General features: G+C 37.4%; 1 protein-coding gene across 10 annotated transcripts in view; it reads left to right on the top strand.

The window, feature by feature from the left end:
* CCSER1 (coiled-coil serine rich protein 1) overlaps positions 1 to 18,856 on the top strand; it is a 1,483,327-nt gene that overhangs the window by 104,447 nt on the left and 1,360,024 nt on the right. For 6 of the 10 annotated variants that reach the window (XM_058295424.2, XM_058295456.2, XM_058295433.2 and 3 more), the window contains exon 2: positions 3,508 to 3,625. The exons of the other annotated variants lie outside the window; for them this stretch is intronic. The gene's annotated coding sequence lies outside the window, so the exon portion shown is untranslated. The remainder of the gene's footprint in view (positions 1 to 3,507; positions 3,626 to 18,856) is intronic. 10 annotated transcript variants of the gene reach the window in all.

Here is an 18,856-nt window from a genome sequence, read left to right as displayed (position 1 = left end):
GAAGATTTGGGGATGGTGATGACCACTCTCCTTTTGATTGAGAAGGGGCTTTGATCTCTTAGCCATAAATTCTCATTTGTATTTAATATTTCCCCCTTCCTGTCAAGATCTTTTTCCAAATGCATCACTAGTTGACACTTGGTAAGAGTCCCCTGGTACCTGGAAGTTATGTCTCTTGCCTGGGAGAAGGTAGTGAGTTTACATGCTGAGTTTGACTTAGAGATATGGCACATTTGAGCAACAATGAAATTTCCAAGAGGTAATTCTTAGGCGATATATAGTACCAGGCTAGTTTCAATTTCACAAGAACAAGGCTCATAAGTATAAGCATCAGTTTATAGTCCTGGCATATTGGCCTGTCCTACTTTGCTATGAACTGCCCATGAACTCTATTAGAGAATGTAGCAGGACTCCCCAGGATGGGAATTCAATATTCTTTTGGTTATTGTTTGGATCTCCACCCACTAAAACAACACTACATGACCATTTGAACACATTTGTATTCCACAGGCATGCCCAGGTGCACCCCTCCCCACACATGCCCCCACCATTGACACTGCACCAGTGATCCTCCCATGCCACAGTTGCAACTCTTCTGCAATTCAAAACCTCCCCCAAAACAAAGCCCAAAATAAATAGATAAAAGCAATAAAAATACAAAACTAAAAAACTGAAAAATAATTTTATATAACATTAAAAAGAAAAAAAGATTTGTTGCATTGTGTCTTTCATTCCTTTAAGATTTGTTATCTTTTATGTACAGTGACAGTTTCTTCTGTATGTTCCCCCAGTGTCTTATTTTTTTTTTTCACTGTATTTTCACAGAAGCTTTAGGTAATGGAAAAGTAACATGGAAAATAAAGGGGTTTCCCATGTACCCCAGTCCCTCTCCCTGTCACATTTTCCCCTATTAATAACATCTTACAAGAGTATGGTCATTTGTTACAACTGATGCACAAATATTGAAGCATTGCTACAAATCATGGTCAATGGTTTACATTATATTTCACATTCTGTACCATACCCTTTTGTAAGTTCTAACAGAATGCATAATGGCCAGTATCCATCACTGCAAGATCATGCAGAACAATTCCAATGCCCTAAAAATGTCCCATGTTCCATTCTTCCCTCTCTTTGCCCTCAGAACCTATGGTAATCACTATGTAGCAATTTTTGAAGAATGAAGTTCATAGTTACATGCTTAATATTGAGGGCTTGACATATTGGTTCCTCTTTTATTAGGTACTGCATATGTTCTTGAGAGGCTTGTGCCCCTCTATTTGAGAATCTAGCAGGACCCCCAGGATGGGAGTTTAATATTTTCTTCTTTATTGTGTGGGTCTTCACCCACTGAGATAACACACTATGACAGGATGAATGCTTTCATGTTTCATAGAAGTATGCCCCAGGTGCACCCTTTCCCACCTATTTCCCCATCCCTGATGCATTCCATCAGTAATTCTCCCCTGCCGTATTTGCTAAAAGATCATTCCCACCATTGTAGTTTTAACCATAGTCTCGAGAGTTTACCTGCTACTATCTCCCCGGTTCCATGGATAACCCAACCATCCACTCTTTTTACCCTTACATTCCAGCACCGTCGCCCCCACTCACATCCCCATATCACTATCACCCCTATCCACTGCCAAAACACCCCCTTCCTTCTTTTCATGGGCTTTGCTCCTACTGAGCATTGGCACATCACACTCAATTCACTTTCTGTCTCCTGATAACCTAACTTCCAGACTCTAGATCTGTGAGTCTGTTCAGTTTACTTAGGTCATATCAGTGAGGTCATGTAATATTTGCTCTTTAGTGACTGGCTTACTTCACTCAACATAAGATCTTCCAGATTCATCCATGTTGTACTGTGTGTCAATACATCATTCCTTCTTACAGCTGAGTATATATTCCATTTTATGCATATACCACAATTCCTTTATCCATTCATCTGTTGATGGACACTTGGATTGCTTCTACTTTTGGCGATGGTGAATAATGATCCTATGAATATTGGTGTGCATATATCTGTTCTTGTCCCTGCTTTGAATCCTTTTGGGTATATACCCAGCAGTGGAATTGCTAAATCATATGGCAGTTCTACAGATAGCTTCCTGAGGAACCGCCAATCTGTCCTCCACAATGGCTGCACCATTCTACATTGCTACCAGCAGTGGGTGAGTGTTCCCTTTTCTCTACATCCACTGTGCATTTGTAGTTCTCTGGTTTTTATTTTATTTTTTTATTTTTATTTTTTAAAGATTTATTTATTTATTTGTTTCTCTTCCCTTCCCCACCCCCGCACCCCCAGCCCCCACCCCAGTTGTCTGTTCTCTGTGTCTCCTTGCTGTGTCTTCTTTGTCCACTTCTGTTGTTGTCAGCGGCATGGGAATCTGTGTCTCTTTTTTTGCGTCATCTTGTTGTGTCAGCTCTTCGTGTATGTGGTGCCATTCCTGGGCAGGCTGCACTCTTTTTGTACTGGGCAGCTCTCCTCACGGGGCGCACTCCCTGTGCGTGGGGCTCCCCCACGCGGGGGATACCCCTGCATGGAAGGGCACTCCTTGTGCATCAGCACTGCACGTGGGCCAGCTGCACACGGGTCAAGGAGGCCCGGGGTTTTAACCGTGGACCTCCCATGTGGCAGACGGACGCCCTAACCACTGGGCCAAGTCCGCCGCCTGGTTTTTATTTTTTAAATACTGGCCAGTCTAATAGGTATAAGATGATATCTTATTGTAGTTTTCATTTGCATTTCCCTAATAGCTAGTGATGCTGAGCATCTTTTCATGTGGTTTTTAGCCATTTGTATTTCCTCTTTGGAAAAATGTTTATTCAAATCTCTTGCCCACTTTTTAAGTGGGTTTGTCTTTTTATTTTCAAGATGTAGGATTTCTTTATATGTGATGAATATTAGGCCCTTATCAGGTAAATGGTTACCAAATATTTTCTCCCATTGATTAGGCTGCCTTTTCACTTTCTTGACAAACTCCTTTGAAGTGCAAAAGTTTTTAATTTTAAAGAGGTCCCATTTATCTATTTTTTCTTTCATTGCTTGTGCTTTGGGTGTAAACTTTTTGAAACTATTTCTTACTACAAGATCTCATATTATTTTCTAGAAGCTTTATGAACTTGGATTTATATTTAAATCTTTGATCCATCTTGAGTTAATTTTTCTATATGGCATGTGATGGTGATCTTCTCCATTCTTTTGGATATGAATATCCAGTTCTCCCAGCATGATTTTTTAAAGAGACTTTTAGAAACAGGGTTATATAACACTAGCAGAAGATCCTTATCTCTGTTGATACCATTATTTCCCTTGGGCCTGGAGCATAGTAGATTGTAAATAATGAATGAATGAATCTATTAAAGTACCAGGGTAAAGATAAAATCTTGGCATAAAAGCAATTCTTGAAGGTAAGTTCATATTCATTAGCGGATTCTTTGTGCAACTTACCTTTATTCCTTGCTTCCTGCTTTCTGATTGGGTTTTTCTTTGTACTACAGATTCCACTTAAGAACCATGACACAGTTTGTCAATAATTTACTGATCAGTAAGCAGAGAGCATTAAAAGTTTGGGAACTCAACACCAATCTTCTGCTCAGGTCCTTACCTAATTCTTAGGTAAGTGTCTCCATTAAATTCCCTATGATTCCCAGGTCCTACTTCTCTGTTGCTGCTTTTATTGTATAAGGATATGATGGAGGGTGGATTCAAATGAAGTTTTCCCCTTAGCCATTGTATGGATTATCTGTAAACTTTTTTTTTTTTTTTTTGTTATTAATAGAGAAGTAGTGAGCTTACAAAACAATCGTTCATACCATACAGTATTCTTATGCATTGCCCCACCACATAACCTTGCATTGTTGTGGAACTTTTGTTATAAATGACAAAGAACATCATCCAAATATTACTGCTAACTATAGTCCATATCTTGGTGTATTTTTCCCACAAACCACCCTATTATTAACACAATGTATTAGTATTGTATATTTGTTATAGTTCATGAGAGAACATTCTCCTATTTATTTTTCTGAACCCTAAGTTATGATATAGGAGAGTAAATCACCAATCTGTGGCAAAGACATTATATGCTTCTCTCTAAATCTATATGGTAATATATTCTGTATTTCATTGCTCTTACCACATAACCCATTGGGGAAACAGGTAGAGATTGTAGAAAAGCTTACTGGGAAAATTGATCATTGTAACAATTGAAACTTATTAACTTGCCATGCTCAACAGTGAAAACACACTAGAGTGAGAGAGAGGCTGGATATTTCTGTGGAGAATTCCACTTTTGTCAGTGACAAACATGAATGAGCTAGGATAACAATTCACTGCCAAGTTGCTTTTTAAGTTTTATTGAGATATAATTCTCACACAAAACAATTCCAGCCATTTAAAGTGTATAATTCAATAGTTGTCAGTATATTCTAAGAGCTGTACAACCAGTACCACAAACCACTTTAGAGCATTTTCATCATCCTCCAGAGCCACCCCGCATATATTTGTAGCCATGCCTGATTCTCCCACCCATCCTCTCCTAGCCTTGGGCTACCACTAATCTACTTTCTGTTTCTATAGTTATGTCTATTGTGGACACTTGATAGAAATAGAATCATACAGTATGTGATCTTTTCTAACTGGCTTCTTTCAGTTAACAAAATGTTTTCGGGGTTCATCCATGTTGTAGCATGTATCTTTTATTCACTCATTTTATTGCCAAATAATATTCCATTTTATGGATATACAGGCATACCTCAGAGATATTTTGGGATCAGTTCCAGAAAACTGCAGTAAACCAGTCAGTTATTTTTGGTTTCCCACTGCATATAAAATTTATGTCTATACTAGTCTGTAGTCTATTAAGTATGCAGTGGTATTATTTCTAAAAAGTCAATCTACATGCCTTAATTTAAAATTACTTTATTGCCAAAAAAATGCTAACCATCATTTGAGCCTTCAGTGGGCTGTACTCTTGCTGGTGGAGGGTCTTGCCTTGATGTTGATGGCTGCAGACTGATCAGGTTGATAGTTACTGAAGGTTTGGGTGGCTATGGCAATTTCATAAACAAAGATGGCAAAGAATTTTGCTGAATTTATTGACTTTTCTTTTCATGAAAGATTTCTCTGTAGCATGCAATGCTGTTTGATAGCATTTTAACCACAGTAGATCTTCTTTCAAAATTGAGTCAATCCTCTCTCAATCTTCTGTTTTATCAACTAAACTTAGGGATTATTTTAAGTCCTTTGTTGTCATTTCAACAATGTTCACAGCATCTTCACCAGGGAGTAGTTTCCATCTAAAGAAACTACTTTCTTTGCTTATCTGTAATAAGCAACCCCTCATCCATTAAAATTTTATTATAAGACTTCAGCAATTCAATCACATCTTCAGGCTTCACTTCTAATTCTCTAGTTCTCTTACGGTTTCTACTATATCATGCAGTTCCTTCCTCCATTGAAGTCTTGAACCCCTCAAAGTCATCCATGTCATTGGAATCAACTTCTTCCAAACTCCTGTTAAAGCTGATATTTTGACTGCTTCCCATGAATCACAAATATCCTTTATGGCATCTCGAGTAGTGAATACTTTCTAGAAGATTTTCAGTTGATGTTTCCCAGATCCATCAGAAGAATCCCTATCTATCTCAGCTATAGCCTTAGGAAATACATTTCTTTAATAATAATACTTGAAAGTTAAATCCTTGATCCATAGGCTGCAGAATGAATTTTGAATTAGCAGGCATGAAAAAAATATTAATCTTGTTCTACCGCAGAGCTCCATCAGTGCTCTTGGGCGACCAGATCCTTAGATGGTGAGCAGTGATATTTTGAAAAGAATCTTTTTTCTGAGCAGTAGTCTCAACAGTGAGATTAAAATATTCACTACTGTGTTGTAATAAAGTTGTTGTCACCCGGGCTTTGTTATTCCATTTAGAGAGCACAGAGTAGCTTTGCCATAATTTTTAAGGGCTCTAGGATTTTCAGAATGGTAAATGAGCACTGGCTTCAGCTTATAAGTAACCAGCTGCATTACCTCCTAGCAAGAGTTTCAGCTTGTGCTTTGAAGCTTTGAAGCCAGACATTGATTTCTTATGTCTAACTATGAAAGCCTTAGATGGCATCTTCCAAAATAAGGCCTTTCATCTATATTTAAATTCTGTTGTTTAGTATGGACACCTTCATAATTATTTTAGCTAGATCTTCTGGATAACTTGTTGCTGCTTCTAGTAATACATCAGCATCTGTTGCTTCACCTTGTGCTTTGAAGTTATGGAGATTGCTTCTTTCCTTAGACCTCATGAACCAACCTCTATTTACTTCCAACTTTTCTCCTACAGCTTTCTCACCTCTCTCAGGCTTAACTGAATTGAAGAGAGTTAAGGCCTTATTCTGGATTAGGCTTTGGTTTAAAGGAATGTTGTGGTTCATTTGATCTTTTGCCAGACCACTAAACTTTCTGTGTATCAGCAAAGAGGCAAAACAGAATTTGTATGTTCACTGGAGTAGCACTTTGATTTTCTTTCAAGAACTTTTCCTTTGCAGTCACAACTTGGCTGTTTGCTGCAAGAGGCCTAGCTTTCAGCCTATTTTGGTTTCCAACATACCTTCCTCAGTAAGCTTAATCATTCCTAGCTTTTCATGTGCAGTGAGAGACATGTGACTTCCTTTCACTTGAACCCTTAGAATACATTGTGGGGTTATTAACTGGCATAGTTTCAATATTACTGTGTCTCAGAGAATAGGAAGGAAGAGAATGAGAGAGATGAAGGAATGTCTGGTCATTGGAGCAGACGGAACACACATTTATTGATTAAGTTCACCATTTTTATAAGATGGGTGTGGTTTGTGGTGCCCAAAACAATTACAGTAGTAACATCAAAGATTACAGATCACAGATCACCATAACAGATATAGTAATGATGAAAAAGTTTGAAATATTGTGAGAATTGCCAAAATATGACACAGCAAAGCGAGCACATGCTGTTGAAAAAATGGTGCTGAAAGACTTGCTTTTGAAACAGGGTTGCCACAAACCTTCAATTTGTGAAAAACAAAGTATCTGTGAAGCACAATAAGGTGAAGTGCAATAAAATGAAGTATCTCTGCATCACAATTTATTTATCCATCCACAATCTGAGGAACATTTGAATTGTTTCCACTTTGCTTTTTTGAATTATGCTGCTATACATATTCTTGTACAAGTTTGTGTGTGTGTGTGTGTTCTCTTGGGCATATACCTGGGGGTAAATTGATTGGTCATATGGTAACTCTATGTTTAATATTTGAGGAACTGCTAAAGTCTTTTTTTAAAATGTCTACACCATTTCATATTCCAGCCAGCAATGGATGAGTCTTCTAATTTCCCTACAGGCTGAAGAACACCTGTTATTATGTTTCTTTACTTTAATGATATCTTCATAGTGGGTGTAAAGCGGTGTCTAATTATGGTTTTGATTTGTACTTCCCTATAACTAATGCCGTTGAAATCTTTTCATTTACTTTTTGGTCATTTATTTATCTTCTTTGGAAAATATTTACTCAGATCTTTGCCCATTTTTAATTGGGTTGTTCTTTAATTGGTTGAAAGCAATTTTTATATATTCTGGATATAAGTTCCTTATCAAATACATGGTTTACATATATTTTCTGCCATTCTGAAGGTTGTCTTTCACTCTCTCGATGGTATATTTTTGTAGCACAAAGTTGTTTAAGTTTTATGGAATTTATGTATTTTTTTATTTTGTTGCCTTGATTTTCTTGTATCAAAAAGGATTTTGCCTATCCAAGTTCATTAAGAATTATGTTTTCTTCTAAGGATTTATAGTCTTAGCACTTACACATAAGTTCGTGATCCATTTTGAGTTAATATTTGTGTAAGGTCTAGGTCCAACTTAATATTTTTTTGTTAATAGTTGCAAAGTACTGAATACTGGATTAGAGTAGACAAAAATGTCTTTAAGAGTTCATATTCCTTACCCCCAATATGGAGGTCTCAGGAGAGGCACTGGGGAAGACTTCAGGTTGGGAATGCAGATAAGGGTAAGAGTACGATTGCCCAGGAGGCATGAGTCCTTGACTGCAACCCCCGAGTCTGGTATGGGGTAGGAAGCTTTCCCTCATGAGACCTGTCAGGCTAAGACTACGTAATTGCTGATTGGGCCTGAAAAATCACACATAAGATTTTGGCCAGGACTCCTCAATATTATTGTCTTTTTATATATGTGTCTATATATATATATATATATATATGAAATATATGTATATATATACAATATACACATGAATATATAAATATAGACACATACACATCTATGTACACAGATATATCTACATATATAGTATATACATTGTTCTAATTATCACTTTAGATAAATTCATAATGTGTCTTTTAATGAAGCTGAGAGAAAAAGAGAAAGTATACATTTATAGAGTTTGTTATATTAACCTTTTATCTTTTCCACTTCTACTTCTCCTCATTTTTTCCTGTGGATTCACATTATCCTCTAGTGTCATTTTCTTAACCCGATAAAAGTTCACTCCCATCTAATTCCTTTGTGTTATTATAGAAATATTATGTTTCTATATGTTATGTATATATTCCATTTCTCTATATTATAGGTTTCAAAATATAATTATATGTCTTACATATTATACAGTTGCTTTCAAAAGCAGCTAGGGAAAGAAAGAAGAAATTTGTAATTATAAGGCCTTTTATAATTTCCTACATAATCTTTACTGACATGCATTTTTTTTGCATGTGGATTTGAATTAGTTTTGAGGGTTATAACACTTTGAGGTTGGGTGGACTGCAGAAGATCATATTCTTAGAACCAATCAATTCCTCTGCATAGAAACCTTTTGTAGGTGGTAACTTCTGATTAAATTACTTCAGTTAAGGACCTTTGATTTAGACTGTTTGACCCCAGCTGGGTCTTAATCCTCTTATTGGAGTCCTTCATAAGTTGGGGAACCATGCAAAAGCACAGCGCAAAACACCCAGAAGCTGAGAGAGAAGGCCCCAGGAGCCAGGAGCTGAAATCAATGGAACACAGAAACTGAGAAGAGTCACTAAAGCCAGAAGCAGAAAGCAACAAGGGTTGTTTTCTCCTTTAGGAGAGTGGAGAGATGAGCAGATGCCTCTATGTGCCTGATCACCCACAACTGCACCTTGGTGATTCCTTGATTTGGACACTCGCAGGACCTTGGAACTGAAAGCTTATTAGTTAATAAATCCCCACTGTACTAGCCAACCCATTTCTGGTAAATTGCCTTGGCAGCCTTTAGCTAGCTAAAACAAGGGTCATTTGCTTTCGGCCAAAAGAAATTTCTTTAGTATTTATTGTAAGGTTGTATCATACCAATTCATTAGCCACCACTAATTGCTATCTTACTTCTCTGTTATTTTGACAACACATGGGGACATAGATTTCTCTATTGTTTGATACAATTGAAATTCTGTGCCTTTTCAGGGTATTCTTTGAGGCCTGCCTTTACTCCTATTTTTTTTTTTTTTGGTTGTCAATTCCCTGGTTCTCACTGTTAACCTTCTATATTGTCCTTCTTTATACTTTTTTGTTATCATGGTGTTACCTGTCTTCTTTTAATTGCCCACAATCTGAAAATCCATTCTTTTTGAGCCTATCCTTCGACTTGAACTTCCCATTCTCTCTTCCAAACAAAGTTAGCTCCCTTAGGGAGATCACTCTGTTTTATGGCTTTCCTTTCCCCGCCCCCCGAGCATAACCTTTATACCAGTTTTCCAGAAATGTGGATTGTGAGAGTGGCTCACTTTCCTAGAAATGACACACCTGCTCTGTGAGTTGAATTCTGGGAGGGGCTGTAGCCCCAGTTATTACTGACTTGTTCTTGTCCTGATGTACAACCTGTATTCTACCAGCTTGCTGGAGTTAGGGCTATTGGGGTTTGGTAAGATCAGCCTGCAACTCCTTGGGTAAATCTTCTGGACTATAAGTGGGGACAGAGAGGAAGAAGGGAGCCCCAGGCCTTTTGGCTGCTCTTGTTTGGAATAGTGCTTCTGCAAAACAGAGATGGGTATAAAGAAATGATAGTGGCTTACCTCTTATGGAGAGAAAAGATAGAACTGGGCTTATTTTGAGGAGAGGTAGCCCTTTCTCTTTCCGTGGGTGTACATACTGTAGTAGAGCTTCTGTCAGATGTTATAGACTTTCATTCTTCTGGACAATTGCCAGATAATTTGTTTCTTTATATTCTTTACCAGTTTAGTTTTTTCTCTGAGGAGAGGGTGGGTCACAGGGCTCTTCGTTTTGTCCTTTCATAAATACTTTCCACATTGATTTGTATTTTTTTATTTATAGTATACTTTCTTCAAATGATCATTATGAAGTTGAAATACACTGTAAAATAGGTTAATGGGGCTTTGCATGAGTGTGATAAAACAAGGAATTTTACATAGGTATAATATGCATTCTTTATTTTTTGAATTTACAAAACTCCTTTCTTCTAGTGAGATTAAGATGTGTAGAAAGTGAAAATCTCATCTTAATTGTAAAATTCCCTCTCATTGATCCACCCAACTTTGTTCTTTGTGAAATAAAACTGGACATTTTAATTTGAATAATACATTTAAAAAAATAGGATCAATGTCCACAAAATTATTGTATGAAAATATATAACTGAATTTTACTAGTATTCTCATTAAATTCTGAAATATAGCTTATAGATGAAATGTGTTGATCTACAGCCATACTTCATTTAATCGAATAAATATATGAAACTGGAATTTAGTATAGGTACATTTGTGAAAATTTTACTACTTTTTGAAATAAGGGATCCCCAAAGAGCTCCTTTAAATAGATGCCTCCTATTGTGCTTTTGATATTTACTTTCGTTTACAAGAATTGACATGTATATAATTTTTCATGAACATATTTTTCCTCCCTATGTTTGTCCAATCTCTACTATTATGTGTCTCCTTTTTTAGTCAAATGGAACAGTTTTTCAAAACATAAGTTGAGCAGAATTTGCATTAATGCTTTTATTCAGTAAAAATCGTTAATAACTGCCATCTCCCAGTCTTTTTAAAAATACTCCCAGAATTCCAGTTTATTAATTTACAAAGAAAATCATAACCTTATGGACACAAAATCATTTGAATCAGTTTGACTATAGTATTTTTTTCTCATTAGGGAGATTTGCATGAGAAGTTGAATCATACACAGAGGATTGCTTGGTGACAATGGAATCTGAACAATATTTAATCCTGATAATTGGAATTATTAATGGTGTCAAGACATTTTTGCTTGCCATTTTGCATCATTACCCTCTTTGCTATATAGATAATAAATTTGCATCAATTAATACAGGATTTAAAAATTAAGACATTCCAACCATAAAGGTAGTGTTTTAGTTTGCTAAAGACTGCCAAGGCAATATACTAGAGATAGATTGGTAACCCATCTCTTGGTTCTTCCAATTATTTAGGTCTTTTAAAATTTCTTTTAACAATGCATTGTAATTTTCTGAATACAGGTGCTTTACCTCATTGGTTAATAAGTTTATTCCTAAATATTTGATTCTTTTAGTTGCTCTTGTAAATGGAATTTTTTTTCCCTAACTTCCTCCTCAGATTGTGCATTACTAATGTCTTTTAAAATCTATTTCATCAGGCAAATGGATGTGGCTCAACCAATTGGGTTCCCATCTACCATACAGGAGGTCCAGTGTTCAATGTCCAAGGTCTCCTGGTGAGGGCAAGCTTGGCCCATGTGGCAAGCTAGCCCACGCAGAGTGCCAGCTCACATGGGAATGTGGCCCCATGAAGGAATGCTGCCTTGCTTAGGAATGCCACTTTGTGCAGGAAAGCTGCCCCATGCAAGAGTGCCAGCTGACAATGGAGAGCTGGCGCAGCAAGATGATGCAACAAGAGACACAGAGGAGAGGAAATAAAAAGATGTAGCAGATTACAACTGAAAGTGGGAGGATTGCATCCAGCATCCATGTGGAATCTGAGCCTCCTCTTGACATAGAGGTGCAATGGACACAACCAATCCAATATCCACATAGAAGAGGTGGCATTGGATTGGGAAAAGTGGACATGGTGGCTGATGGGTATGGGGAAAGGCAGGAAGAGATGAGAGGTGGAGGTGTCTTTGGGACATGGAGCTGCCCTGGATGGTGCTTCAGGGGCAATCACAGGACATTGTAAATCCTCACAGGGCCCACTGGATGGAATGGGGGAGAATATGGGCCATGATGTGGACCATTGACCATGAGGTACAGAGGTGCCCAAAGATGTACTTACCAAATGCAATGGATGTGTCATGATGAAGGGAATGAGTGTTGCTGGGGGGGGGGGAGAGGTGGGGTGGGGGGGAGGAGTTGAATGGGACCTCATATATATATTTTTAATGTAATATTATTACAAAGTCAATAAAAAAAAAAAAAAAGATGTAGTAGAACAGGGAGATGAGGTAGCACAAGAGAGTCATTGCCTCTCTTCCACTCTGAAGGTCCCAGGATCGGTTCCTGAAGCTGCCTAATGAGAATAAAAGCAGACACAGAAGAGCACACAGCGAATGGACACAGAGCAGACAACAAGGGGAATGGAGTGGGGGAGGAAGAAAAGAAAAAGTCTATTTCATCTGATATAGGTATAGCTACTCTGGATTTTTTTTTATTTTATTACAACATGTGTGGAATATCTTTTTCCAGCCTTTCACTTTCAATCTATTGGTATCCTTGGGTCTAAAGTGAGTCTCTTGCAGACAGTATATTGGTGGCTCATATTTCCTTATTCATTCTTCCAGCCTGTGTCTTTTGATTAGGGAGTTTAAGTCATTAACACCCAATGTTATTACTGTAAAGGCAGTTCTTATTTCACCCATTTTGACCTTAGAGTTTTATCTGTCATACTTTATTTTCACCACTCTTTTGATACACTTTACACTTAGTTACTCTTACTGATATAATCTTCATTTCTAGACTCTCTTCCAAACCTCTCTCTTCTGTCTTTTTTTTTTTTTTTTCAGGTTGTAGCAAATCCAGTCTCTTCATTACAAACTCTCTCAGTTTCTATTTATCTGTGGATATTCTAAATTTGTCCCCATTTTTGAAAGACAGTCTTGCTGGATATAAGATTCTTGGCTGGAAGTTTGCTCTTGTAGTATCTTAAATATGTGTACCACTTTCTTCTTGCCTCCCTGGTTCCTGATAAGAAATCGGCACTTAATCTTATTGGGTATCCTTTATATGTTATGCATTGCTTTTTTTTTGCTGCTCTCAGAATTCTCTCTTTGTCTTTGGCATTTGATATTCTTATTAATATGTGTCTCGGAGTTGGTTTATCCAGATTTATTTGGGTGGGAGTACATTGTGCTTCTTGGACATGGATATCTACATCCTTCAACAGGGTTGGGAAATTTTCTACCATTATTTCTTTCAAATATTCCTTCTGCAAATTTCATTTCTCTTTTCCTTCTGGGATACCCTTGAAACATATGTTAGCATGTTTTTTGCATCATTTGGTACCCTGAGACCTTGTTCAATTTTTTCCATTCTTTTCTTCATCTGTTCTTTTGTATGTTCACTTTCAGAACATTTTTCCAAGCTCACTAATCCTTTCTTTTCCCTTCTTAAGTCTGCTGTTATATGATTCCAGTGTATTTTTTATATATTTATTGCATCTTTCACTCTTGTAAAAATCTCTTTTTCCATGTATGATATCAAATTCTTCTTTGTGCTCATCCAATGTCTTCTTAATGTCCTTAATCTCTTTAGCCATCTCATTGCATTTATTAAGGAGTTTGAATATCTTTGATTAGTTGTCACAACTCCTATACGTCATCTGCAGTGTTATCTTGCTACTTTAACTGGGCCTTATCTTCCCATTTCTTGGTGTGGATTGTAATTTTTTGTTGGTGTCTTGGCATTTGGCTTACTAGATGTATTTATTCTGGGTACAGTTTCTCTCTTTAGTTTAGGACTTTCTTGCCCTTTTTCCTGTGCTGGTTGTGTAATAGAAGCCAAGGATGTAGTTGTAAGCTGTAAGCTGTGGAGGCTCAAGCTGCCATTATTGCCCCAGGGATTGATGAAGCTTTTTCCAACTTTCTCCTTTTCCAGGGGTAGGGACAGAGCCACAGCCATGTGTAATAATCAGGTTGTGGAAGCATAAACTGTAGTTGTCCATAGAGACTGTTGAAGCTCCCTGGCCTGGGGTAGGGATGGAGCTGCAGATGTAGGCAGCAAGCTATGTAGTGTGGGTCCAAGATGACTGCGTTTGCCCTGGTATTCAAGCTGTGCTAGCCCAATGTACCTGCAGTTACACGGAGAGGCAGGTGCAGGTCTCGTCAGCTTCCTCTATGCTAGAGGTGGCGCTGAAGCTTAGGCTAGGGCTGCACACCAATCTGGATGGAAAGACGCCAGTCCCTACCATCGCTGTGATCATCCCCTCATGCTGGGGGAGGAGGCAAAATGGTGGCTACTGGCTTCTTTCTGACTTGGGCAGGTTCAAACTTTAGTTGTTCTAGGGTTTTACTTTAGCCTGCCAAATTTACTAATTAGTAGCTGAAGTTGGTGCCTACCATCTCTTCCTCCCCTGTTTTCGGGAAATGAAGCTTCCAACTCCAGCCACAGAATACCTCCTGAGGTGGCTTGCACTTCCAGAGTAGGGTGATCACCAGCCTCTGTGGCATGGCCTGTATTTTCCCAGAGAGGCTGGTGCAGGTTCCACCAGCCTCCTCCCTGCTGGAGTTGCAGCTGAGGCTTAGGTTAGAGCTGCAATCTAATCTGGGTAGAAAGAAGCTGGTCCTTACTGTCACTGTGATTTTCAATCAGCCCAGCTTCCCCTTACGCCAGGATTGGACTTAAAATGACAGCTTCTGGCCTTTTTGTGACTTGGACAGGTTTAAACTTTAGCTGTTCTTAGGATTATACTTTAGCCCACTGAATTTACTCATCAGTAGCTGAGGTTGTTGCCCAACTGTCTCTTCCTTCCTCATTTTTGGGGATTGGAGCTTCCAATTCCAGCCATGGAATAGTTCCTAATGTGGCTTGTGCCATCTGTGGAGGATGGGTACTGGCCTTTGCAGCATGGAGTGCTCTACTTATGAATCTTTTCTGCAGATGAGCTGAGTCTTTCCATTCCTTCAAAAATGTTGCAGGATGCTTTTCTGGTCTCATGGAGCCCTTTGACAGGTACTTTACATTGCTCTATGTGATTACTAACTGCCCTGTCAGCATGAGCTGACTCTAGGAGCTCCCTACTCTGCCACCATCTTGCTGATTGTGTCCTACACAGTTTTAAAAATGTTAATTACTCATACTTGACATAATTAGCACATAGTAAGTGTTAATTAATGGAAGAAATAAAAATTTTGGCATATTTAAAACCCAAATGAGAAAGACATGTATTTATGGAGAAAAGAGACTCATTCTAGGATAGATACCATACTGTTCAATTTTCCTGTAACTGCCATTAGTTTGAAAGGAGATAATCTTGAGGTTGAAATTCCAGACAGATGGTAAAATGATACAGTGTTTGTAGCAAGGGAATATGTTATGGTGTTTTATAATGATAATTCCACTGTCATTCTATATTGGGAGCTACTGACATCACAGCACAGGAAAAGGATGATCAAAAAATGAATAAACTTTTAAAATTTTATATTATTTTTTTACCAAATTGAAATATATGTAAGAAATTAAAAAATGTTTTAAAACTGTTTGATGATGTTAAGAAATAAAATGTTCCTCATTAATACTTGAATTCTATTTATTGTATAATGGAATAAAATGGTTTGATATGGTTCTTTCTGGCCATTTTGCTTTCCATATAAAAATTTATAATATTTACTGTGTCTGTCTGAGTCCTTTATGAAGCAGGTATTGAACTGGAAGTATATGTACAAAAGGTTTATTGGGGATGATACTTGTGAAGGGGAAAGAGGTATGAGGAATGGAGCAGGAGTCATCTGGGAGAACCTTCAGACTGCAGTGTGGGTCTGAAACATAATGGGCATCCAGTAAATACCCAGTGAAGGAGGTGAGGAATGGGAGAATGGGGTAGGAAGAACCTCAGGCAACAGAATCTTTTGAGAAAGTCTCAGCCAGGCCAATGGATATTTCTCAAATGGTTGTTTCCCCTAATAGGAATCCCATGGCCAATAGGAATAGTCTGGTTTCAGGATCCATACAGTTCTCAGTCATTGGCTGCAAAGCATGGGCCCAGCATGAACACAATGTTGGATCCAGAAGTTTAGCAGCTGAAGGCTATTCATCAGCTATGCTCTCTGCAGCAGATTGTCTTGAAGGAAAATTTGAGTGGGTCACTTCCATGGCTGAACCACATATGTGTATATTTTACTGAATGAGATCATAGTATATATAACTATGCATCTTGCTTTTGGCAGTTGAAAATCTATAAAGAAATCCTTCTGTCATATTTCTACATGCTGAGTAGTATTTAATTATGTATCTCCAGCACAGTTAGTCTAAAGTAATTAAGTAATATATCTAATTACTGAATTGAGAAATATTTTATATTGACTGTAAATTGATAACATACTATAATATTTGGTATTGGATTCATGAGATTTCAAAAATTTAATGACTTATTTTGTCATTACACATTCTTAGACATATTATATACCCAATATGCCTCTGAAATTTTAAATGAGCAGTGTAAAAATGTTACATACCAAGACTACCTATAATGATTAGACATAACCTTATTCCCTGAAATAGGTAGTGGTTGTTTAAAGAAGAATTTACTGCTGTGCTTTTACTCTGTGAATTTTATAGAGGTTTAATTTAATAGGATAGAAATTATTGGGGTTGGCACCTTTTTTTTAGCTATATGGAAATTTTCATTTCATTCATTGCACTTCTTTAACAAGATGCTGCCTAAACAATGCCAGCTCTTGACACACTTATATGAAAGAATATAGTTTCACGGTAGCATTTATTGAAGTAATAGGAAATTTCTGATGCATATTGTAAATTTCTGAAAATATTTACTTAAAAGAAGCCTTTGTCTAAAGGCATTTGGTAAATTTTATATAATTTGAACCCCTGGGTCTTTAGTTACAGGTGTGGGATAAGATGAACTCTTAGGAATTTCTATAGATTCATAATCTAGGTTTCCTAGTAAATTTCTTCCCTCTGGAATACCTTAGTGGGAGCATTTATTATATTAAAATTATTTTATCATTTGGACCTTACACAAAAATGAAAACTATGACTTTGGATAGAATTGCATTTATTTTGATAAATGTTTTTTGAAATAAGAAAGGACATTGTGTCAATCTTCTAACTCCAAATATGCCTCCTAAATAAATACATCAAATAATAAGAGAAAATTGAGATGTGTGGAATTACACTTTTTGTAACATGTTATACTATGTTTATGTTGTGTAAATATGAATTCTTTAAACTGGATAATTATCTAAGTTAATTTAAAGAAAAGGTTTGGGGTGGGAATAAAGTTGATATTGATAGATAAAGAACAGAATGTGCAATATGAATATATTTTAAAAAGCAAATTCACATCATTACTGATAAATGTTAACCAGTTTTATAATAGATCTAGAGGGGCCGGTGGACTTCGCCCAGTGGTTAGGGCGTCCATCTACCACATGGGAGGTCCGCGGTTCAAACCCCGGGCCACCTTGACCCGTGTGGAGCTGGCCCATGTGCAGTGCTGATGCGCACAAGGAGTGCAATACCACGCAGGGGTGTCCCTCGCGTAGGGGAGCCCCACGCACAAGGAGTGCGCCCCGTAAGGAGAACCGCCCAGTGCGAAAGAAAGTGCAGCCTGCCCAGGAATGGTGCTGCACACACAGAGAGCTGACACAACAAGATGATGCAACAAAAAAAAGAAACACAAATTCCCGTGCTGCTGATAACAACAGAAGCGGACAAAGAAGATGCAGCAAATAGACACAGAGAACAGACAACCAGGGTGGGGGCGTGGGGAGAGAAATAAATAAATCTGAAAAAAAAAAAAAGATCTGGAAAGCCAGAAAACCTGTTTTTTTTTCCTGTTTATTTGCTTTTGGTACTTTTACAATTTTAAAATCAGGAGGGCCATTGAACTTTTAAAAATATCTTCATTTCCACACAAAATTGTATAATGTAATAAAACTAATTATAAAGATCAGCATGTGATTAAAAAAAATTAACATCCATATGATTGTACTTGCAAATGTTATCAGTTCTCCTGATGGTAATAATGATCTGAACTCAAATGCTAAGGGCCCATTCTTGTCTCCAGTGCATCCTCCCTACTCATTCGATTAAACTTTTTATTGCTGTTTTTAGGATTGCAGGAGTGTAGTTTTCTTGAATTACAGAGATCTTTGAGATTATTTTACTCTTGAGAAACCAGAGGAACTTATTTTAATATTAACCCTGAAATTAATTATGCAAACAAAGAAAGGTATTGCTGTTCCCAAGAATTTAACTTGATGGTAGGCACTTAAATGCCCCTGAAATGAACTAAATTAACTATTCATCTGTGTATAAGAAAATACATATAGCTTGTAATTGTTTAAACTTTGGAAATGTACCTCTCATAGAAAACATTACGTGATGTATTTCATTTATTCATACTTTAATTTAAACAAGTAAGTTTTTTTAATGCTTACTATATTCTAGACATTGTTTTGAGTGCTAGGATACAGTAGAGAGTAAGACAAAGTCCCTGCCCATGTGGAGTTCACACTCCAGTCAGGAGAGGCAGGTAGTAGACTAGTAAGCAAATAGGTTGGCAAGGTAGTTTGAGTGATAAGGATAATCAAGTGGGTGTGTGGGGTGTTTGTGTGTGCTCAAACGTAGAGTGATGGGGTAGGAGAATGAAACAATTTGACG

This window comes from Dasypus novemcinctus, chromosome 1 (assembly GCF_030445035.2).
Source record: "Dasypus novemcinctus isolate mDasNov1 chromosome 1, mDasNov1.1.hap2, whole genome shotgun sequence".
Classification (NCBI taxonomy): domain Eukaryota; kingdom Metazoa; phylum Chordata; class Mammalia; order Cingulata; family Dasypodidae; genus Dasypus; species Dasypus novemcinctus.
This window is presented reverse-complemented; position numbering and strand designations above follow the sequence as displayed.